Source organism: Bidens hawaiensis, unplaced genomic scaffold, assembly GCF_021521415.1.
Source record: "Bidens hawaiensis isolate Kalapana, Puna unplaced genomic scaffold, B.hawaiensis_p1.1 tig00028471_1, whole genome shotgun sequence".
In the NCBI taxonomy this organism is placed as follows: domain Eukaryota; kingdom Viridiplantae; phylum Streptophyta; class Magnoliopsida; order Asterales; family Asteraceae; genus Bidens; species Bidens hawaiensis.
Window position 1 is genome coordinate 189,972 of NW_027494648.1, and position 18,446 is coordinate 208,417.

Consider the following 18,446-nt stretch of genomic DNA (forward strand, 5'->3'; position numbering starts at 1 on the left):
GGCTTTAGGAGTTCAAACTTTTTGTCTTTAATGGCTTCTTTCCAGACGATCTTCCCAATGATTCTTGCCATATCATCATTACTTCTATTGATCAGCCCCAATCTCGCTAAATCTCTCACCTCACATTCTGGTAAGGAATTCATAGATCTCAACAATCTCTTAAAGTACTGAATGCCGTCGTACCGTTTGATCACAAATAGTTTCAGCTCTTTGTCGTACAACCAGCATATGATTCCTTTCTTTGACTCTGCATAGCCCTTTATATTATAAGTCTTTCTGAACATCGTTGGCACTGCAGGCTTCTTGGTTTTAACAAACCACTGAGCACAGCCTTCTTTCCAGTTCTGCTGCTCCTCCCATACTGTATCTTCTATCACGCTCTCATCCCCCAATTATGATCTCTCAACAGCTGGAATCTCATGTTCCACTGACTCATCTACAATCTCACCTTCTTCTAATACATCTTCCACATTAATCTGTTCTCCAATCCTCTCAATCTCATCCATAGGCAACACGTCATCATCATCCATCAACTCATCGTCCTCCTCCTCATCCAACTCCTTCAACGCATCAATAACGTCTTCAACATCAGCGTCGTCATCCACAACTACAACATCATCACCATCTGCATTTGTAGACTCCCCCTCAGTTGTGGAAGCTCCAAGAGCCTGAGAGGTTCTTGGCAGCTCATCACCTGCACCTGAAGGTGCATTGGGATCATCGTCATGATCTTCTCGTCTTTTCGTTCTCAACTCATCGCCCCTACACGTCTTCTCCCCCTGAGATGCCAAGTAATCCTTGAAGGCATCTATTATTCGTCCATGTTCTACCAGGAGGGCAGCTTGTAGTCGATTGGATTCCACTAGGCGGTCAATAGTCTTTGACTGTTCAGCAACAATCCGCTCTAGCGAAAGAATCCTCTCGGTATCTGAAGTAGGCAATGGAGTTGGTGGAACATCAGCAGAAGTGACCGCAGGTGGTACACTTGGTAACCCTGCAGTAGAGGTGATTGTCGACTCCACAAACCGTGCAACTACCACCGGTGGATTAAGCGGTTGTGGTGGTAGGGACACAATTGTTGGTGCCGACGTCTCGATCGCTGAAACCTGTGCAGTAGTAGGAATAAGAGACATACCAGATAAGGCAGGTGGAGCAAAACGTACTAGTCTTGAAGATTCTCCAGCTCCCGAACCTATCCCTCTCTGTTCTCTTCTTGAGCGTCTTAGCACAATCTGTACTGCCTCCTCTTCATCCACTTCATCCTCATCCTCCCCCACAGTTCTCGGCCTCTTTCCCGTAGTCCGTTCACGAGACACCATAAGTCTTCTTGCCTCAGCAAACGTCTCGTCTAGATCAGAGTCAGCTACCGAAGTAGCTGCTCTGGTAACATCCATAAACTGAGGACCCGAGACATCCATATCAAACAAACCATGTCCACTAAAAGCAGCATCTAGATCAACGTTTTCAGCAGTGGACACAGCCTGAGATATAGTAGCTGGCACAGCAGCAGAAGATACAACAGGCGCAGCTGATACAGCATGAGGTGCTGCCGCCTGATGTGGTTGCGGATCCCTGAACTCGTCCCCTCCTGCAGGAACATACTCCGGGTTAATGAGATACCCGAAAAGTGGAGTATGCCTGGGACGCCGCTCAGGGTTGCTTCGAGTGCTCGACGTTCTGCACTGAGCAAAGATACGTTTTGTTACGCACTCAACGTATCTGATAGGGCGTCTTTGCGGTACAGACGGAGCGACATGATTGATAATCATTTGTAGGAACCGAGGATACATAATAAAACGCTCGCGCGCCGTCGCCCGTCTCTGACGATCAATCTCGTAAAAGATTAGCTGACTAAACGAATATCTGCGGTTGTAAGTCAGCGCAATCATAGCCGATTGCATCGTCGCACCCATCCCATCTGTTCCTGCCTTTCTGCCGGACATGCATACTATCAACACATGCATCAAAAAGCGCCATTGATCCAGCAGAAAGCCTTTCCTCCTCTGCGAGTCCCCCAGCGGACCCGAATAACCCATCCTTAAGTAAGCTCCGTCACGGAAAGGAGCTACGAATTCCGTTGGGTCGTCTCTCGTTTCATCACCGAACTGCAGAGCCAACCGTATGTCTTCCGAGGAAAACTGTATGTCTTGACCATTGACAGTTGCTCGCATCACTGGAGGCTCAGGTCTGCAATCATAATACACCGTCTGCCAGAAATCTTGAATGTTGGGCAGAGATATGGGTAGTGTATTAGTGATCGCGTGAAAAACTCGTGATCGTTGGAGAAATGTGATAATCTCCCTATAGTCTTCAACGCCTCGTGCGTCTGGATCCAAAGTGATGTATTGGTTATGGGCTGGGAAGAATTGTCGTTGCTCATCACCATCATCACCTCCAGTACCTCCAACAGCAGCCATATCTGCACAAAACAAATCAAGTTAGAGACCATATAATCATCTCACAAGTTCGCTGTGTACCATATGCGAAGTTGTGATGTACAGGCGAATTTAAAGTTGAGGCGAAGTTGGGAACAACTTCGCTTCATCTGTAAGTTCGTCTATAAACTTATAAAAAATTTGAAATAGGCGAAGTTATGTTCAAGGCGAAGTTATGGATAACTTCGCCATAGGCGAAATTAAGCTTCAAGCGAAGTTGTGGATAACTTCGCTGAAGGCGAACTTAAGCCACTGGCGAAGTTGAGAATAACTTCGCGTAAACCTTAACTTCGCCTGAATCTGAAACGGCGACTGTTCAGATTCAAACAAGGTTTATCCGATGTTTCGGACCGATTTAACGATCTAACAATGAAGTCCAACATATTTCAATGGTGTTAGGACGAAAAGGTCGTCCATGAACACGTAACGTGAGGTCGGAAAACTTGGTTTCTAAGGTTCGACGACCCGAGGTCTCGAACCGGGTAGAACTATAACGAGAAAGATAGGATGTTATTGACTACACATACCACTAGTATAGTAGAAACAAGGAACACAAGATCGAAATCGAAAGTGAAGAATAAGATCCGGATGAATTGATTAATCGAACAAGTTCGCTGGTAAATCGAGAAAAAAAAAACAGTTTACTGTTTACAATCCCTTATATAGGGCAGAGTTGGTTCAGGCGAAGTTACGCTTAACTTCGCCAAGGCGAAGTTAAGCACAACTTCGCTGAATTCAACAACTTCGCCCGTAATTTTCAAAATCAGCCCTTTAAGTTTGAATAATCCTGAATTTAACTTTAGAAATTACCAAAAAGAGTTAAACAAATATGATCAAGACCCAGTAACCAACAATAAAATAATATAACTACAAAAACTAAAAAAAACTTAGAAAAATTTTAACGAAATAAGGGATCAAATTTCAGTCTATTGACTTCGGAGTATTAAGCTACTGCAAGTCCCGAATCTGGATCACTGTAGTATCTTGAAATGTTTTCTTCACGGGAATCAGATCACTCAGGGGCTCGTGTATGACTGGGTAGTCGCTTTTCTGCCTATCATTCGGAAAGATATGTGTGAAGACATTCAAAACTCTTAAGGAGTTTCCACGTAAATTCGAGTAGTTTAAGTTAGTATCACATACACTTTTACGCACCATAAAAATTACCACGACATACAATGACTGTTCTAAAGCCTTTTAAGCCTAATAACTTCACTAGTTAAGCACACACGATCAGTATATATATCATTTTCCAAGGTTGGATCAATTTTCTGTTAAACACAGCATAGAACTTCATACGAAGTAACAGACTTGAAAATTAATTTCATTTCCCTTAAAAAAAACTTTAAATTCAATCGCCCCAATCACGTCAAAGTCGTCAGGTAAACGGCTATCCTGAAGATCCAATGGATCAACTGGACCGACCACATACAAGTATGTGTCCTTCTTACTAAGTATGACCGACTAATTTTCAGCAACTGAAAGAACACACGTCATAGCTGCACCGGTCACTTTCAGTCTTCCGGTTAATGGCTATCCTCATTCTCTAAGTTGAAACGAGGACCAAAACATATCCTAGGATATGTCCATCAAACTGAGGTAACCGACTAATTTTAAGCAAAAATGACCCATGTTTTTTTTTTTTTTTTTTTTTTTTTTTTTTTTTTTTTAAATCAAAGACATGGTTACTCGGGATTGATCATCCCGTTTAGCTCAATTAGGTTTTGAAATCGGGATTTATCAAACGCTTTTGTAAACAAGTCAGCAAAATTTTTAAGTGTATCAACTTTTTCGATCTTGATCAGTTTCTTCTCAGCACAATCCCGTATGAAGTGATGACGAATGTCAATATGCTTAGTTTTACTGTGCTTCACGGGATTGTTAATTACTGAGATGGCGGCAGTGTTATCAATTAAAATAGGAGTAAGTAAGAAATTCAGACCATAGTCGCGCAATTGTTGCTGAATCCACAAAACCTGAGAGCAGCAGTTGGATGCTGCCATGTATTCAGCTTCGCATGTTGAAATGGCAACTGATGTCTGTTTCTTGCACTGCCAGGAAACTAATCTTCCTCCAAGAAACTGACAGCCTCCTGTTGTTGACTTCCGACTCTGATTACAGCCACCATAATCAGAATCCGTATACGCCACCAGTTCAACGTCTCCTCCATTTGGGTACCACAACCCTAGTTTCGGCTTGCCCTTAAGATACCGCAAAATCCTCTTCACACCTTTCATGTGAGATTCCTTTGGGTTTGCCTGAAAACGAGCACAAAGACAAACAGAAAACATTATATCGGGCCTAGAAGCTGTTAAATACATTAATGAACCTATTATCGCCCGATACAGAGTAGGGTCCACATCTGCGTCACCATCTGATTCAGCGCCCAACTTGTGATTGACGCAGATTGGGGTGTCATATGGAGAACTGTCCTCCATCTTGAATCTCTTCAGCACATCATGAACATACTTTGTTTGATGAATGAACATCCCATCCTTCTTCTGATCAACCTGCAATCCTAGAAAGAAGGTTAGTTCACCCATAGCACTCATCTCGAATCGTTTCTTCATGACAGCCTCAAAATCCTGACACATGGATACTCTTGATGCAGCAAAAATGATATCATCCACGTAGACTTGAACCAGTAAGAAGTCACATCCTTCTCTCTTCACAAACAGCGTACTGTCAATCAATCCCCTTTCAAAACCATTTTCCAGCAAGTAGTCCGATAACGTTGAATACCAGGCACGAGGTGCCTGATGTAACCCATATAACGCCTTGCTCAACCTGTATACGTGATCCGGAAAGTCTGGGTCAGGAAAACCCGGAGGTTGCTCAACAAACACAACCTCATCAACTTTCCCGTTAAGAAACGCGCTCTTCACATCTAACTGAAACACCTTCATCTTTTTAGATGCAGCAAACGCCAAAAACAATCGAATCGCTTCTAACCGGGCAACAGGAGCGAAAACCTCATTGTAGTCAATACCCTCTTGTTGATTAAAACCTTTAACAACCAGCCTCGCCTTATTTCTCACGATAATCCCCTTTTCATCCCTCTTACACTTGAACACCCATTTCGTGCCTATAGCATGCACATTTCTTGGTTTTTCAACCAAGGTCCAAACTTCCATTTTCTCGAACTGAGCCAATTCTTCTTGCATGGCTTCGACCCACGAGCTGTCCTTTAAAGCCATTTGATAATTCTTTGGTTCAATTTGGCTTATAAAGCAGGAGTACAAACATTCATTCATTATACCCGTTTCTTTTATGCTTGAATAAACACAGGTGTGCTCATTCAGGCTACTTCTGGTTTGTACACTCGAGGACACATCACCTATAACGTTCTCCAATGGGTGATCTTTGTGAATTCTCGTGGTCGGAACAGCACCGACATGTAAATTGTCTTCCAAGTTTGAAGAGATCTCATCTATGGTAGTTTCAGGCTGAGAGTGAAAAGGATTAATAAACTCATCTTCAGTTGAGGCCGCAGGGGTATCGATCGTGTTTGATGTGGAAGGTTGAGATTTCTCAAAAATCTGATGTTGCAATATATTCTCTTCCTCATCAAGTATCATCTTCGTCACAGCTCTTTCGTCTTCTTCAGAAATTTCCAAATTAGGTACGTTAAACGACTTAAAAAGTTTAACATAGTCAAACAGCTCAGCAGGTCCATTGCTTGGTTTTGGCGGTTGGTAACTAGTAATGTCGGTGTTACAAACCACCTCCACCTTGCAAGTCGACGTATTGAAGACCCGTCTGTTGGGAGTCCCAACAACATAACCGACAAGGATTCCCTCATCAGCTACTTCACCAAATTTCGAATTAGTCTTCAAAATCGAACAAGGAGACCCAAATGGTTCAAGACCGCACAAGTTGGGCTTCCTTCCATGCATAAGCTCGTAACAAGTTTTTCCAAGTCTCTTAACGGATAACACCCGATTCAGAACATAGCAGGCTGTAGCAACTGCTTCAGCCCAGAACATCACAGGAAGCTTTGAGTCTGCCAGCATAGTTCTGGCTCCTTCAATCAACGTTCGGTTCTTCCTTTCAGCTACTCCGTTCTGTTGTGGAGTATACGGAGCGCTGTATTGATGCTCAATACCCTTCTGAAGACAAAAGATTTCCATCTCAAAGTTCTTGAACTCTGTCCCATTGTCGCTTCTGATGAATTTAACTGATTTACTCATGACGTTCTCGACTTTTGTAATTAGATTCTTCACCATCTGAGTCGTCTCGTCTTTCGTTTTCAGAAAATATACCCACGAGTATCGCGAGTAGTCATCAGTGATCACCAAGCAGTAAGAGGTACCTCCTAGACTTTGTACATTCACGGGACCGAAGAGATCCATATGAAGTAGTTCTAGAGTACCGGCAATTGAGTTAATCTTCTTGGTGAGATGGGATTTCTTGTGTTGCTTTCCCTTCTTGCATGCTATACATTTGTCTTCAAAGTTAAAACTTTTTAAGGGAACGCCCATCACAAGCCCATTCTTGACAATGAAGTTCATCTTCCGAAGATGAATATGTCCCATTCTCCTGTGCCATAATTCTGATTCTGATTCGCTTGCCTTTGTCATTAAACAGGATTCTCCGGTGGCCATTTCAGTAGACCTCATATCCATCACGTATGTATTCGTTTCACGTGGAGCTTTCATTACTATCCATTCTTCTGGTATATGAAAACCAGGCTTCAATACAATCGCTTCATTCTTAGTGAAATGGACAGTGTATTCTTTATCACAGATCTGCGACACACTCAGCAGATTGTGCTTTAATTCCTCCACAAAATTTACGTTTTCAAGTGTCATTCTCCCATTCGACACAGTTCCTCTACCGGTAATCCTTCCTCCGCTTTCACCAGCAAAACTAACTCTAGCTCCCTGAACAGGTTTTAAGTCTTGCAACAAGTGTTTGTTGCCTGTCATGTGCCTGGAACAGCCGCTATCTACAATCCAAAGATTGTTTGCAGCCCTGTTCAACTGTTCCTGCACAATAAAACAAAGAGTTAGAATCTTGGGACCCAAGACCAATTGGTCTTGGATCGATACGTCCCGTACCCTGGCTTTCTTAAGTTAGCATCAGGATAATTTCTGTAAGTCCTGTTAGGGAATCTCCCTGCAGATTGTGTGTAATGCCTTCCAAACCTTTGAGAATTGAAGGTGCTATATCTTGAGGTTTGGTTGTAAAACTGAGGTTGGTTTTTATGAAAACTTGAATTCGTTACATTTTGGCATTTTTTAAAGTTTTCATTTTTAGCAGTAACAAAATGACGCTTATACTCAGTTTTATTTGGCTTCACACCTCTTAATCTTGGCTCCAGAGGGCAATCTGCAACTAAATGCCCTAATTTGTTACATCTAAAGCAACACCGACTCTCCAATTTCTTGTCAAATGTTGGTTTGGATGTAGAGGTAGTGTTACCAGCCGTTCGTCTCACATAAGGTGGGACGTACGGATTGAGTGGAGAACTCTTTTTAGACACTTTATTTTTATCTCCATCGGTGGGTAACCCTACCTTCTCTTTTGTCTGATCAGATTCGGACAACTTATCCGAATCCGATGAGACTGGACTCAAAACAGAAATATTCACATTAGAAACTTTCGAACTTGTTTCTCCACAGCTAACACTTGGTTTTACACTTGTAATCTTGATTGGAGTTGTCTGAGGAACTTCGAAATCGACAGATTTCTGAACACTCGGATTATAAGTATAGTTGTGGTTAAAGGGTGGTGGAACTTCATTATATCCGATTCCTCCCCTCTTTGCAGAGGTACCTGGATCACTCACGAGGTGATCAAGAATGGCCGAGGAATTCCTGAACTGCTCAAGTTTGCGGTTCAGTTCCACCACCTTTACCTGGTGGTCAGCAATCTGTTTATCTCGATCAGCAATCACTTTAGTTTTTTCTTCCAAAACTTCATAACTAAGATCAATTATTTCAATTTTCTCAGCAAGTTTAATTTTTAAGCTTTGAACGTCTTTTTCACATGCTTTTATTTTAATTTTATAACTCGTTTCTCTTGCTTTCGTAAAATGGTGATCTTCTTTAATAGTTTTAAAGTCAGCATCTAAATGGACATACTGATCAGTTATTGTTTTAAGTTGCTCAGACAAATTCTCACAACTAGTACAAATAGTTTTAGGACTTACCTCGGAGCGATTATCTTTGTCATTTGCCATGAAAGCGGTTTCTCCTTCATTTGCTTTCTCAATTTCTTCAACCTTCTCACATTCTTCAGCTTCAGACTCAGCCATGTTTGCTTGCTCACCAGAACCACTTGAGCGTTGATTCCAGTTGTACTCTCCTGCCTCTCTGGTTAACATGGCATTTATCTCTCTGTTAACTCCTGAGTGTTGTGTAGGTCGACCTTGTCCTCGTTCAACCCTCTCATTTCTGCATTCCTTGGCAAAGTGCCCGTACTGTTGACAATTATAGCACCTTACTTTGGACTTGTCGAACCCGGTCCGACCACCAACAAACTTTCTCCCCGTCTTATTCATGAAACGCTTGACTCTCCTCACTATCATGGCCATTTGCCATTGCAAATCCATCTCCTCCAGATCATCAGCATCGATCTGGTCATAATCCTCATCCAGAACAGCAGGGTCCACAATCTTCCCCTGGATGTAGTTTTCATAGGAAGCAATAAATGATGCATAGACTGCAAACTGCTCTTCAGCAGATTTTACACTCATAGGCATCTTGGAATAACTATTGCTAGATGCATTTGCAGAAAAACTACTTGTGGATGCTTGAGGCTTTGAAGTACTAGATCCTCCAGCAACGAAACATACATCACCATTCGTGTTTACAGAAACTTTTCCTTCATGAGACGAGTCAGAGCCTGACTCCCCTTTCGAGTAAAAAGCAGCAGATTCAGGCCTTGAACTTGAGCCTGAGTTGACCTTAGCACCATACATACCAGGGTCTTGTATCTGATCTGTTGGTGTTTCCTTTCGAACCATATTAAGCTCATAAGTTCTGAGCTTGTTTACTGCCGTTTCAAGATCACAATTTGGAAAGTCTCTGTCTTCCCTCATAAGGACGGTGTACATTTCCCACTTCGGTGGGAGAGCATCGAGAAGCTTTTCAACGATCTCTTCTTCTCGGTAAGCAATTGAATAATTGCTGAGCTCTGTCATTAGATGATAGTATCTGGTGATAATATCATCCAGTGATTCGTTCTTCAAAAATTTGAAGACGGAGAACTGGGTTTTTAAGAGTTTGATCTTTGATGCACGTATACCCACATTCCCCTCGAATCTATTTTCAAGAGCATCCCAAAGCTCTCTCGCAGAAGTGTACTTTCGGAACGTATGGAGAACCTCTTGAGGAAGTGCCATTGTTATCGCAGCATGGGCCTTGCTTTCGGCCTCGTACATTTTCTTCTCTTCGTCCTCCATTTTGCTGTACTTCTTAACCACATCGCGACCTTCGTATTGCGCAGTTGGAGGGATATATCCATCCTGGATGCACACCCACATTTTGGCATCCTGGTATTTGATGTATTGGATGAATCTGTCCTTCCATGCCACGAAGTCAGTTCCCTTCATCAGCCTCGGGGCCTTAGTGGCAGACCCCGCTTCTACTTCCATCTTGACCAAGTCGGAGATATTGATCGACGACATCCTTGCAAAAACCTGAAAAACCTGTAAAGAAAACAAAAATATTAAAACAGCTCAGTTGGCGAAGTTAAGAATAACTTCGCTTGAAGGTTAACTTCGCTGAAAGAGAACTTCGCAGAGATCTTAAATTCGCTTGATTTGGGCGAAGTTAAGAATAACTTCGCTTAGATCTGGCGAACTTATGAGTTGAGCGAACTTGGGTTTGAAGCGAAGTTGCGGATAACTTCGCTAAGGCGAACTTATGAAGTGAGCGAAGTTGTAGTTAACTTCGCTAATCCTTATATCTTCGCCAAAAACCCTAATTCCAGCGACGGCAACTTCGCCTGAAGAATGGTAACTTCGCCCGATGAACGGTAACTTCGCCCGATGAACAGGGAAGTTTGTTCAGATCTGTTTTCGTCAATCCAGCAGCTCCCGATCAATGCAAAGGCTTGAAAATGACTGTCAAGCACTAGCAAAACTCAATCCCAACAAAAACACGTCCCGCGAATAGGTCAAACGAGACGTTTTCTACACCCGCGTGAAATCCCGAACCTCACAATCGAGCCGATTGGCTCTGATACCAATTGTAGGTTCCTGGACGGATCGTACACGGGATGTCTCTAACAACGCAGGTGCGGAATCCCTGCGTAGATAGATACGAGTGTAGAGTATATAGAGATCGAACACACAAGCAATAAACCAACCACGTTATATTGATAACAAACACGTGACCCGAGGTCACTGTTACAGACTATGACACGTAACTCGGTTACTGAAAACTGAAACGAAAACCCTAAACGAACAACCTCAAACTGTTTCGTCTGAAACAGTATATAAACACGACAACTTCGCCACAGGCGAAGTTGTCAATAACTTCGCTGATTCAACAAGTTCGCCATAGCGAACTTGTTGACAACTTCGCGCATTACAAAACAAACATAAACAAAACATAATTACATTACAGACTCGATTACAAATGCTAGACTATGAACTACTGACATACATGTACCAACAGGTACGCGTCCTTTCAACAGCTGTTGCCAGCTTGCTTTTTGCCACGTGTCATAGTTTTATTGCACCTTCGATTTCTCTCTCCTCCGCATTAAATTCATCGCATTAATTGCGATTAGTATATAAAGGGGGAGAGGGTTCTTTGTAATCCACACTTTCACTTTTCTCTTCATCTTCAAAACGATTTCCGGCTAATACTCAACTTTTCAGTCGAGCATTCTCTCGAAATCGTTTTCTTCTTTCATATCTGCAAGATGTCTTCTGCTTACGATCTTGAGGGTACAGTCCAGGAGGCTGGGGTGCACGCCAAGCACCCGTCATCCACGTCCGACAAGGATGACAAGAGTACTGCTGGCGAGTGCCAGTGTGCTCTGCCTGTCGATTTATATCAGTACATCGTCAGGAAGTTCATGCTCGAGTCTCTCGAGCCTGAGTTTCCTGAATCTCATCAGACGGTGTATGATGCCCCCAGAGGCAAGATCGGGGTATATGCTGCATTCTTTGTCTATGGGAATCTTAGGTTCCCTTTGACAAAGTTTGTGTACCGTGTCCTGGAGAGGCACGGTGTGCACCTGACCGAGGTGCACCCGTTGGCGATCGCGAAGATTCGCCACTTCGAGTGGGTGTGCCGGATTCTGGGCATTGAGCCCTTCGTCGACCGCCTGATGACCTTCTACTCTTGGAGGTGCATCCAGGGTTGGTATACGCTGATAACCCGAATCAAGGGTTTGAAGATTTGCGCAACCGAGCGCAGTCTTCGTTCGTGGAAGCGGGAGTTCTTCTACATCTCCGCTCGCGCCATCCCCCTTGCCATGAAATTTAAGAATGGGCAAGCTCTCCCAAGCCTTCATGCCTCCAACTACCAGGAGGCGGAATGGTTCTCGAAGATATCCCGAGTCCAATCTCCGGTTTACCGGTTTGCGGAGTCCGGGATGGTGATGCTCGGGATGAGCCGGGTGTGGAAGGATGCGGATGCGCGAAAGATCCCGATCGTCCTCGAATACGGTTTGAACTCTGTTCCTTACGGTATGCTCTGTATCTTTTTGTTGATTTAGAATCTCTTCTAACTTCTTTCCTGTTTATTTCAGAGGGGAACGACTTGCAGTCACTCCTGTATCCGCGGGAGGCTGACAGTCCCGCTCGGATGGGTACTCGCGCTCTAGACGAGAACGAGTTGCCCATCCTTGAACAGACGGCGGATCGGTTCGTGGAGGTCTACCCGCTAGGCCACGAGATCCTGAGCGCCAGGCGGCCAGGTAAGGCGTTATTCAACCCTCGACCCCTCAATATTGAAACCTCTGCTGGAATTCCTCTAATCTTATGTTCTGATGAGGAATCCGCAGATGGTCCTCCGTTGGTGCGGAAGAAGAAGGCCGCCGGCGGGAAGGGGAAGGAGAAGGTGGCCTCCACTGCCGATCCGGTGCCTCGGTCTGACTCAGAGGCCGAGAGCGAGGAGGTGGCGGGGAACCCCGGTGGTGATAAGACCACCGCTCCGGAGGCTGCGACGACTGTCACCTCCGGAGAGCCCAGGGTGACAATGGTGAGCGGCGTGAAGAGGCCGGCTCCATCGGGTTCATCCCCGCCTGTCCGCACTTTCAGGCTCAAGAAAACCCGTAAGTACAAACTTTATTTTTAACTTCATAGCTTTCCATCATTAATGCTTCTTCTTTGTGCAGGCGTGGATGTTGACGCATTCCAGGGTGGAGCGGGGAGGAGTACCCCCCTGCCCATGACGGTAGGCTTGGTCAGCCTACCTGAGGCGACGACCCAGGCAGCTGCGCCTGCGCCTGCTTCCGCTGGTTCAGTTGCTCACTCCGTTGAGCCGACTGTTCCAGCTGTGATGACATCACCGCCGGCTGTCAGTTCCATTTTTACCGCATCTTTCACTGAGCCGGCGGTTACTTTTGCTGCGGACTCCGCAGCGGCGACCGCGGCGGACTTCACCATGCCTCCTCCGTCACCGGCATCGACGGTCGATCCTTCAGGTATGCATGGGGCTTCTCGCCAACCTCTGCCTCCTTCCCATCTACCTGACCTCTTGGACGGATTTCCCTTGGGTTCAGGTGACGGGTTTGGCGGCTATCGGCCTGTTATTGACCCTACAGGTGCGTAGGGTTCTCTTGGCCTATTATATATATATATTTTTTTTTTGCCAATAAAGAAACACTAAGTGACCCGGGGCAGATTACGGATAATCTGGGGGTTAAGTAATGTTTCCCACGAGGATGAGGTCCAGCAGAGAAGGTTGTTCTTCAGGTGACCTGCAAAACAGACACCGTAAGCTCGTCACTGAGAAGGGGGGGTCCTCCTTGTGACCACCCTCCGGCGTGAGAATCAGACTAGATTGCTCTGAATATAAGTGTATATTAAGAGATTGCTAGATAAGATAACGAGATATCAGATGATGTCCTTACCATTCCAAGGTGTTGGAGTATTTATAGCCGAAGGTAGGTTTCCTAGAAGGTACAGCCGGCTGAATAGTATTCCTGTTCTACCAACAGTGGACTACGCACAGGCCATGCTGGTTGGTGGATAGACTACGGCCGACAGTAACAAGGTCCGCTGTACACTGTTCCTTTACTGCCGGCTATGCACTGTTCCACCAACTGTAGGCTGCGCACGTCCCATAGTAAGGGTTGGTGAGTAGGCAGCGGCTAATAGTGACAAACAGTACTAGAGGGTGCTCCTCCTCGTACTGTTGTCGGTGAGCTGTCACCCTGTGATTGGTTTATGGGCTGTTCTGGTCAGATCGTCTGTTCTGCCCATACCTTAGTAGGTATAGTACAAAAGATCTTCCAGAAGCATACGGACTGGCTCATTTAGGCGGGAGTATTCCTGCCTTGCTCATTCCTTCATGTGACTACTGAAGTAGCTAGTGCCTTGTGCGTGTAGCCTTGCTGTCAGTGCGGGTAGCCTTCCCTGATGGCTTGTATCCGCAACTGCGGGAACAAGCGGGGTACTTCACCATTGGGAGGCTTTCCCTGCGGGTACAGCTGGCGTACTGCGCGTAAGGTTCTCTGAGCATGGTGGGTCCTGCGGGAGCAGTTGGTCGTTGCGCAGACGTCCCTGTTCAAGGTGAGTCTTGCGGGTCCAACTGGGCTCTGCTGGGACCTACCTCTTCAATATGCTTTAAGTTAAAGGTAAAGTAATGGAAGAATAAAGTACTCTTAAATTTTAGAATTATTGGATTTTATCTATTGGACCGGATTTTTCTTACCTAGAACATGCTTACAGACAATCTCAACTTCAAATGCATTTTCTACCAGCAATCTCACGCTAACATAAAACGTAACCACATTAGCTTTTTGATGATGTGGAATATACGTATGTGATTGCTGAAGGAAAATATATTCAAAATTGAGACTGTTTGTAGCATTTCCTAAGTTAAGATTAATCTTGTCCAATAGTTGAAAGTTGAGATTATTAAAATCGAGTAACCCTATATTTTTTATTTTAATGTCATTATATATTCATATGTTTAGCTTTTAAACTATTTATTGGTTAACCCTGCTTTATAAAACCGTTAATTACTTATACAAAAATAGTTGTAGATCCTTATCATTGCAAACATTAAAACCACTAGGATCTCATATTACACAAGAATGTGAAAGATACAATACAAGAATGTTTTATTATACATTAGGTACAAGAAAACATATATTCATGGAATTGCATCAAATGATCTTGAATCATCAGTCTATATCCAATTAATCATCAAGTTATTCAAACAACCAGATCTTGATCGTCAATCGATCAATTTTTAACTTGTTCTTAATGAAAAGCGTTTTCTAGCGTAGTTATGGACTTTGAGTGTAATTATGAAAATAGATATGGATTTGAGTGTAATTGACTTTAACACTGGCCGTAATTTGTAAATACACTGACCGTAATTCGCATATTTAATACATGATAAACAATTATTATACAGTAACCCATCTCTATATAAGAATATAGGTTTTTTCCCTATACATCTTGGAAAAACGTTTACTAAAACAGATAGAAATTATTAGTTCATAGATAAAGTACAAAAACATATATAAATCTAGGGGTGAGCAATTCGCGGTTCGGACCGGGGAACCGGAACCGAACCGCGAGATCCGAACCGTATTATTGTATTTCGGGTCCGGTTCCGGTTCTAAAATTTGGATGAAAACAGTTCCCGGTTCGGTTCCGGTTAGAACCGGCGGTTCCAGTTATAGAACCGCTAGAACCGGGTTAGGTTTAAACTTTGAAGATTATATTTAAAATCCTATTTATTAAGTTGGCTTTCATACTTCCATGTACGAGCAACCATCCACGTTCTCACTTTCCCGGTTACATAATCCCTTATAATATCATAAGCGATAATCATCTTCTACAGCCCTAAATATGTTTTAAAAAATAATTGTTTTCTGAAATATTTTAAGCCATTCTACCCTATTCTCAATCCCCTTCATTAAAATATAATATATTGATATGATAATGCTTTATTTTATGTGATGTCGCTTGTTTCTTTCACCTTCTAATGTTTCATATTTAGAATTTTAATTGAAAACCGGTTCTGGCAAGAACCGTTTACACAAGAACCGTTTAAATCGGTTCCGAACCGAGCCGGAACCGCTAAAATACGGTTCGGTTCCGGTTCTTATATTTAGCATTTAATGGTTCCGGTTCCGGTTCGGTTCTCGCGGTTCCGAACCGTTGCACAGCCCTATATAAATCTTTTATTAGTTTAAAGCTATGTATCAAAAGTAAAAAAAGAGTCAAATCTCAAGTCCTAGATCAATAATCAAACACGAACTAAACGAATAACTCTCGTTTATATTAATCAGAAAATATTACTCAAAAACTGATTACAATTCTCAAACCCTTAACTCGGTTTGAATCTTGATGAACCATAACTCGGTTGCATCTAGATGAACTCTAACTCGGTTACATCTCGTATGTCTCTAGATGAACCCTAACTCGGTTGCACCTCACACGTGTTATAATGTCTAGCATATCTTGGTTTATATAGACTAACCTAACTTGCTAACTAAGACATTAGCTAATACCTATTATAACTACAATACAATTAGGAAACATAACTGAAGAGGTAGGTCCCAGCAGAGGTGGTTAGGACCCGCAAGACTTCCTTAAAAGGAGACGTCTGCGCAGTTGAACACGCAAGACTCCTTAAACGGACGTCTGCGCAGTTGAACCCGCAGACTTCACCATAAGGACGTCTGCGCCGCGACCTACCAGACCCGCAGGACCCACCACGCTCAGAGTTGTGACGACCTCACATGCGGTACGCAAGCTGGTCCCGCAGGAAATGCCTCCCTATGGTTTCCAAGTATCCCCTGTTCCCGCAGGTGCGGATACCCGCCATTAGGGACTGGCCACCCGCGCAGCATGGCTACACGCATAAGGCTCAGACTCGTAATAATTCAGTAGTCACCTGAAGAATGAATGAGCAAAGCCGGGAACATTCCCGCATAAAGGCGGGAGGGGGAAAAACTCCCGCCTAAATGAGCCAGTCCGTATAATAATGGAGGATCTTTTGTGTGATACCTGACGAGGTATGGACAAAAGATCTGACCAACGATACGACAACTCACTGACAGCAGCATGGCAGACAACACGCCACAGCACTGTGACCAAAAGCCGCCGCCTGCTCACCAACTCCTGCCATACCACGTGCCTAGCCTGTAGTTGGTGGAAAAGGAAAAGTGAACAACACGCCTGGTCACTGTCAGCCGCTACCTATCCACCAATTACCAGCAGAGCACGTGCGTAGGCCACAGTTGGCAGAGTAGTAGGCCGGCTAAACCTCCTTGGAAACCCACCTTCGGCTATAAAAGACATCAAATGGTAATATCATTTCATCATCTAATATCTTGTATAATTTACCTAATAACTGCTCTAGTATTAATAACATACTTTATATTCAAAGAGTAATATAGACTGATTCTCACGCCGGAGGGTGGTCACAAGGAGGAACCCCCCCTTTTCTTAGTGACGAGCTCACGGTGTCTGTTTTGCAGGTTATCGGAAGAACCATCTTGCCGGAATTAACCCCTCGTGGGAAACGTCTATCTAACCCTCAGGTTACTCGTAGTCTATCTAACCCTCAGGTTACTCGTAATAACCATCTATGACCATCTTGTCAACATTGGTCCCTCAAGTTCACCGACTTGTGACTTAGAGTCCGAAATTACTTCCAACAAAATCGTCAAGTCATGAGTTATCTTAGTTTGTAAATAAGTAGTAGTTCGAACTCCATTCTTTACCCATGTTAGGGTACTCGAGGCATCTCCTCCATGGTACATCAGGCTTCTCAATAAACCCGCCGCAAGGCCGCAACCCCTTTGGTTTCAGACATCAGCTTGTAATTTCGATTTGATGAAATTGATTGTAAAAAATGCAACCGCCTTCTACAGCTTCATCGAATTCAACGCCATATAGAATTCAGTTTGCGTAACTGCGCATACAAATTTATTCGGGTTTCCAGGCACCCTTCATTTTAACAAACCCTGGCTCGACTCGTGAATCGGGTGAACTAAACAAAGACAAAGTTTCCGATTACCAAAATCCCGTGGCGCTAATCTCAACCGCCAAATACCAAATCAACGGCCAGGATTCCCTACGCGCAAGTTCCTTTACCCTTACGCGCTTCATCCAGCGGTTTCAAAGAATCTTTTAAATCCGCGTGAAGGAATCTTTTTCCCCAAAATAATAATAATAATTTCAAAACTGTGTGTTCATCACGTATCCCGTGCGCCAGAAAATCGAGTGAGATTTCGTTTCCTTGCGAATAATATCATATCATATAATAATAATAATAAAACCTACTCGATCTTCTCTTCGTGCGTACGATTTAGGGCTCAGATCTCAATCGCTGAAGGTAGTTCGTTCGGTTATACGTTTAGATTTTAAATACTTTTGTTGTTGAAGTGTGATTGATGATGTAATTGATGATTTGAAGGTTTTTGTGAAATGAACCGTTGTGAAATGTAATTTGTTTGATTATATGCTTAGTTTTTTAAATAGTTTTGTTGTTGAAGTGAAATTGATGTTAGAATGTATGATTTGAAGGTTTTTGGTTTATGAATTGTTGTTATTTTGATTCTGTGTAGTGATTTTAATGCTCATTGATGAAAAATGTGTACAGATCTCAATCGCTCTATTCGGTTAAGGTGATTTTGTTGATTATGCGTTAGGTTTATGAAGCTTTTGTTGTTGAAGTGAAATCGATGATAGATTGGATGGTTTGAAGGTGTTTGGATCAATTGTTGTTATTTTGGTACTGTGTAGTGATTTTAGTGCTTGTTGATGTAAAAAAGTTGCTAGGAGATGATTGATGATATTGCGTTGCTGTATGTAGGAGTTGATAGGTGTTTGGACCATGTGTGCGTGTTTATTTTGTT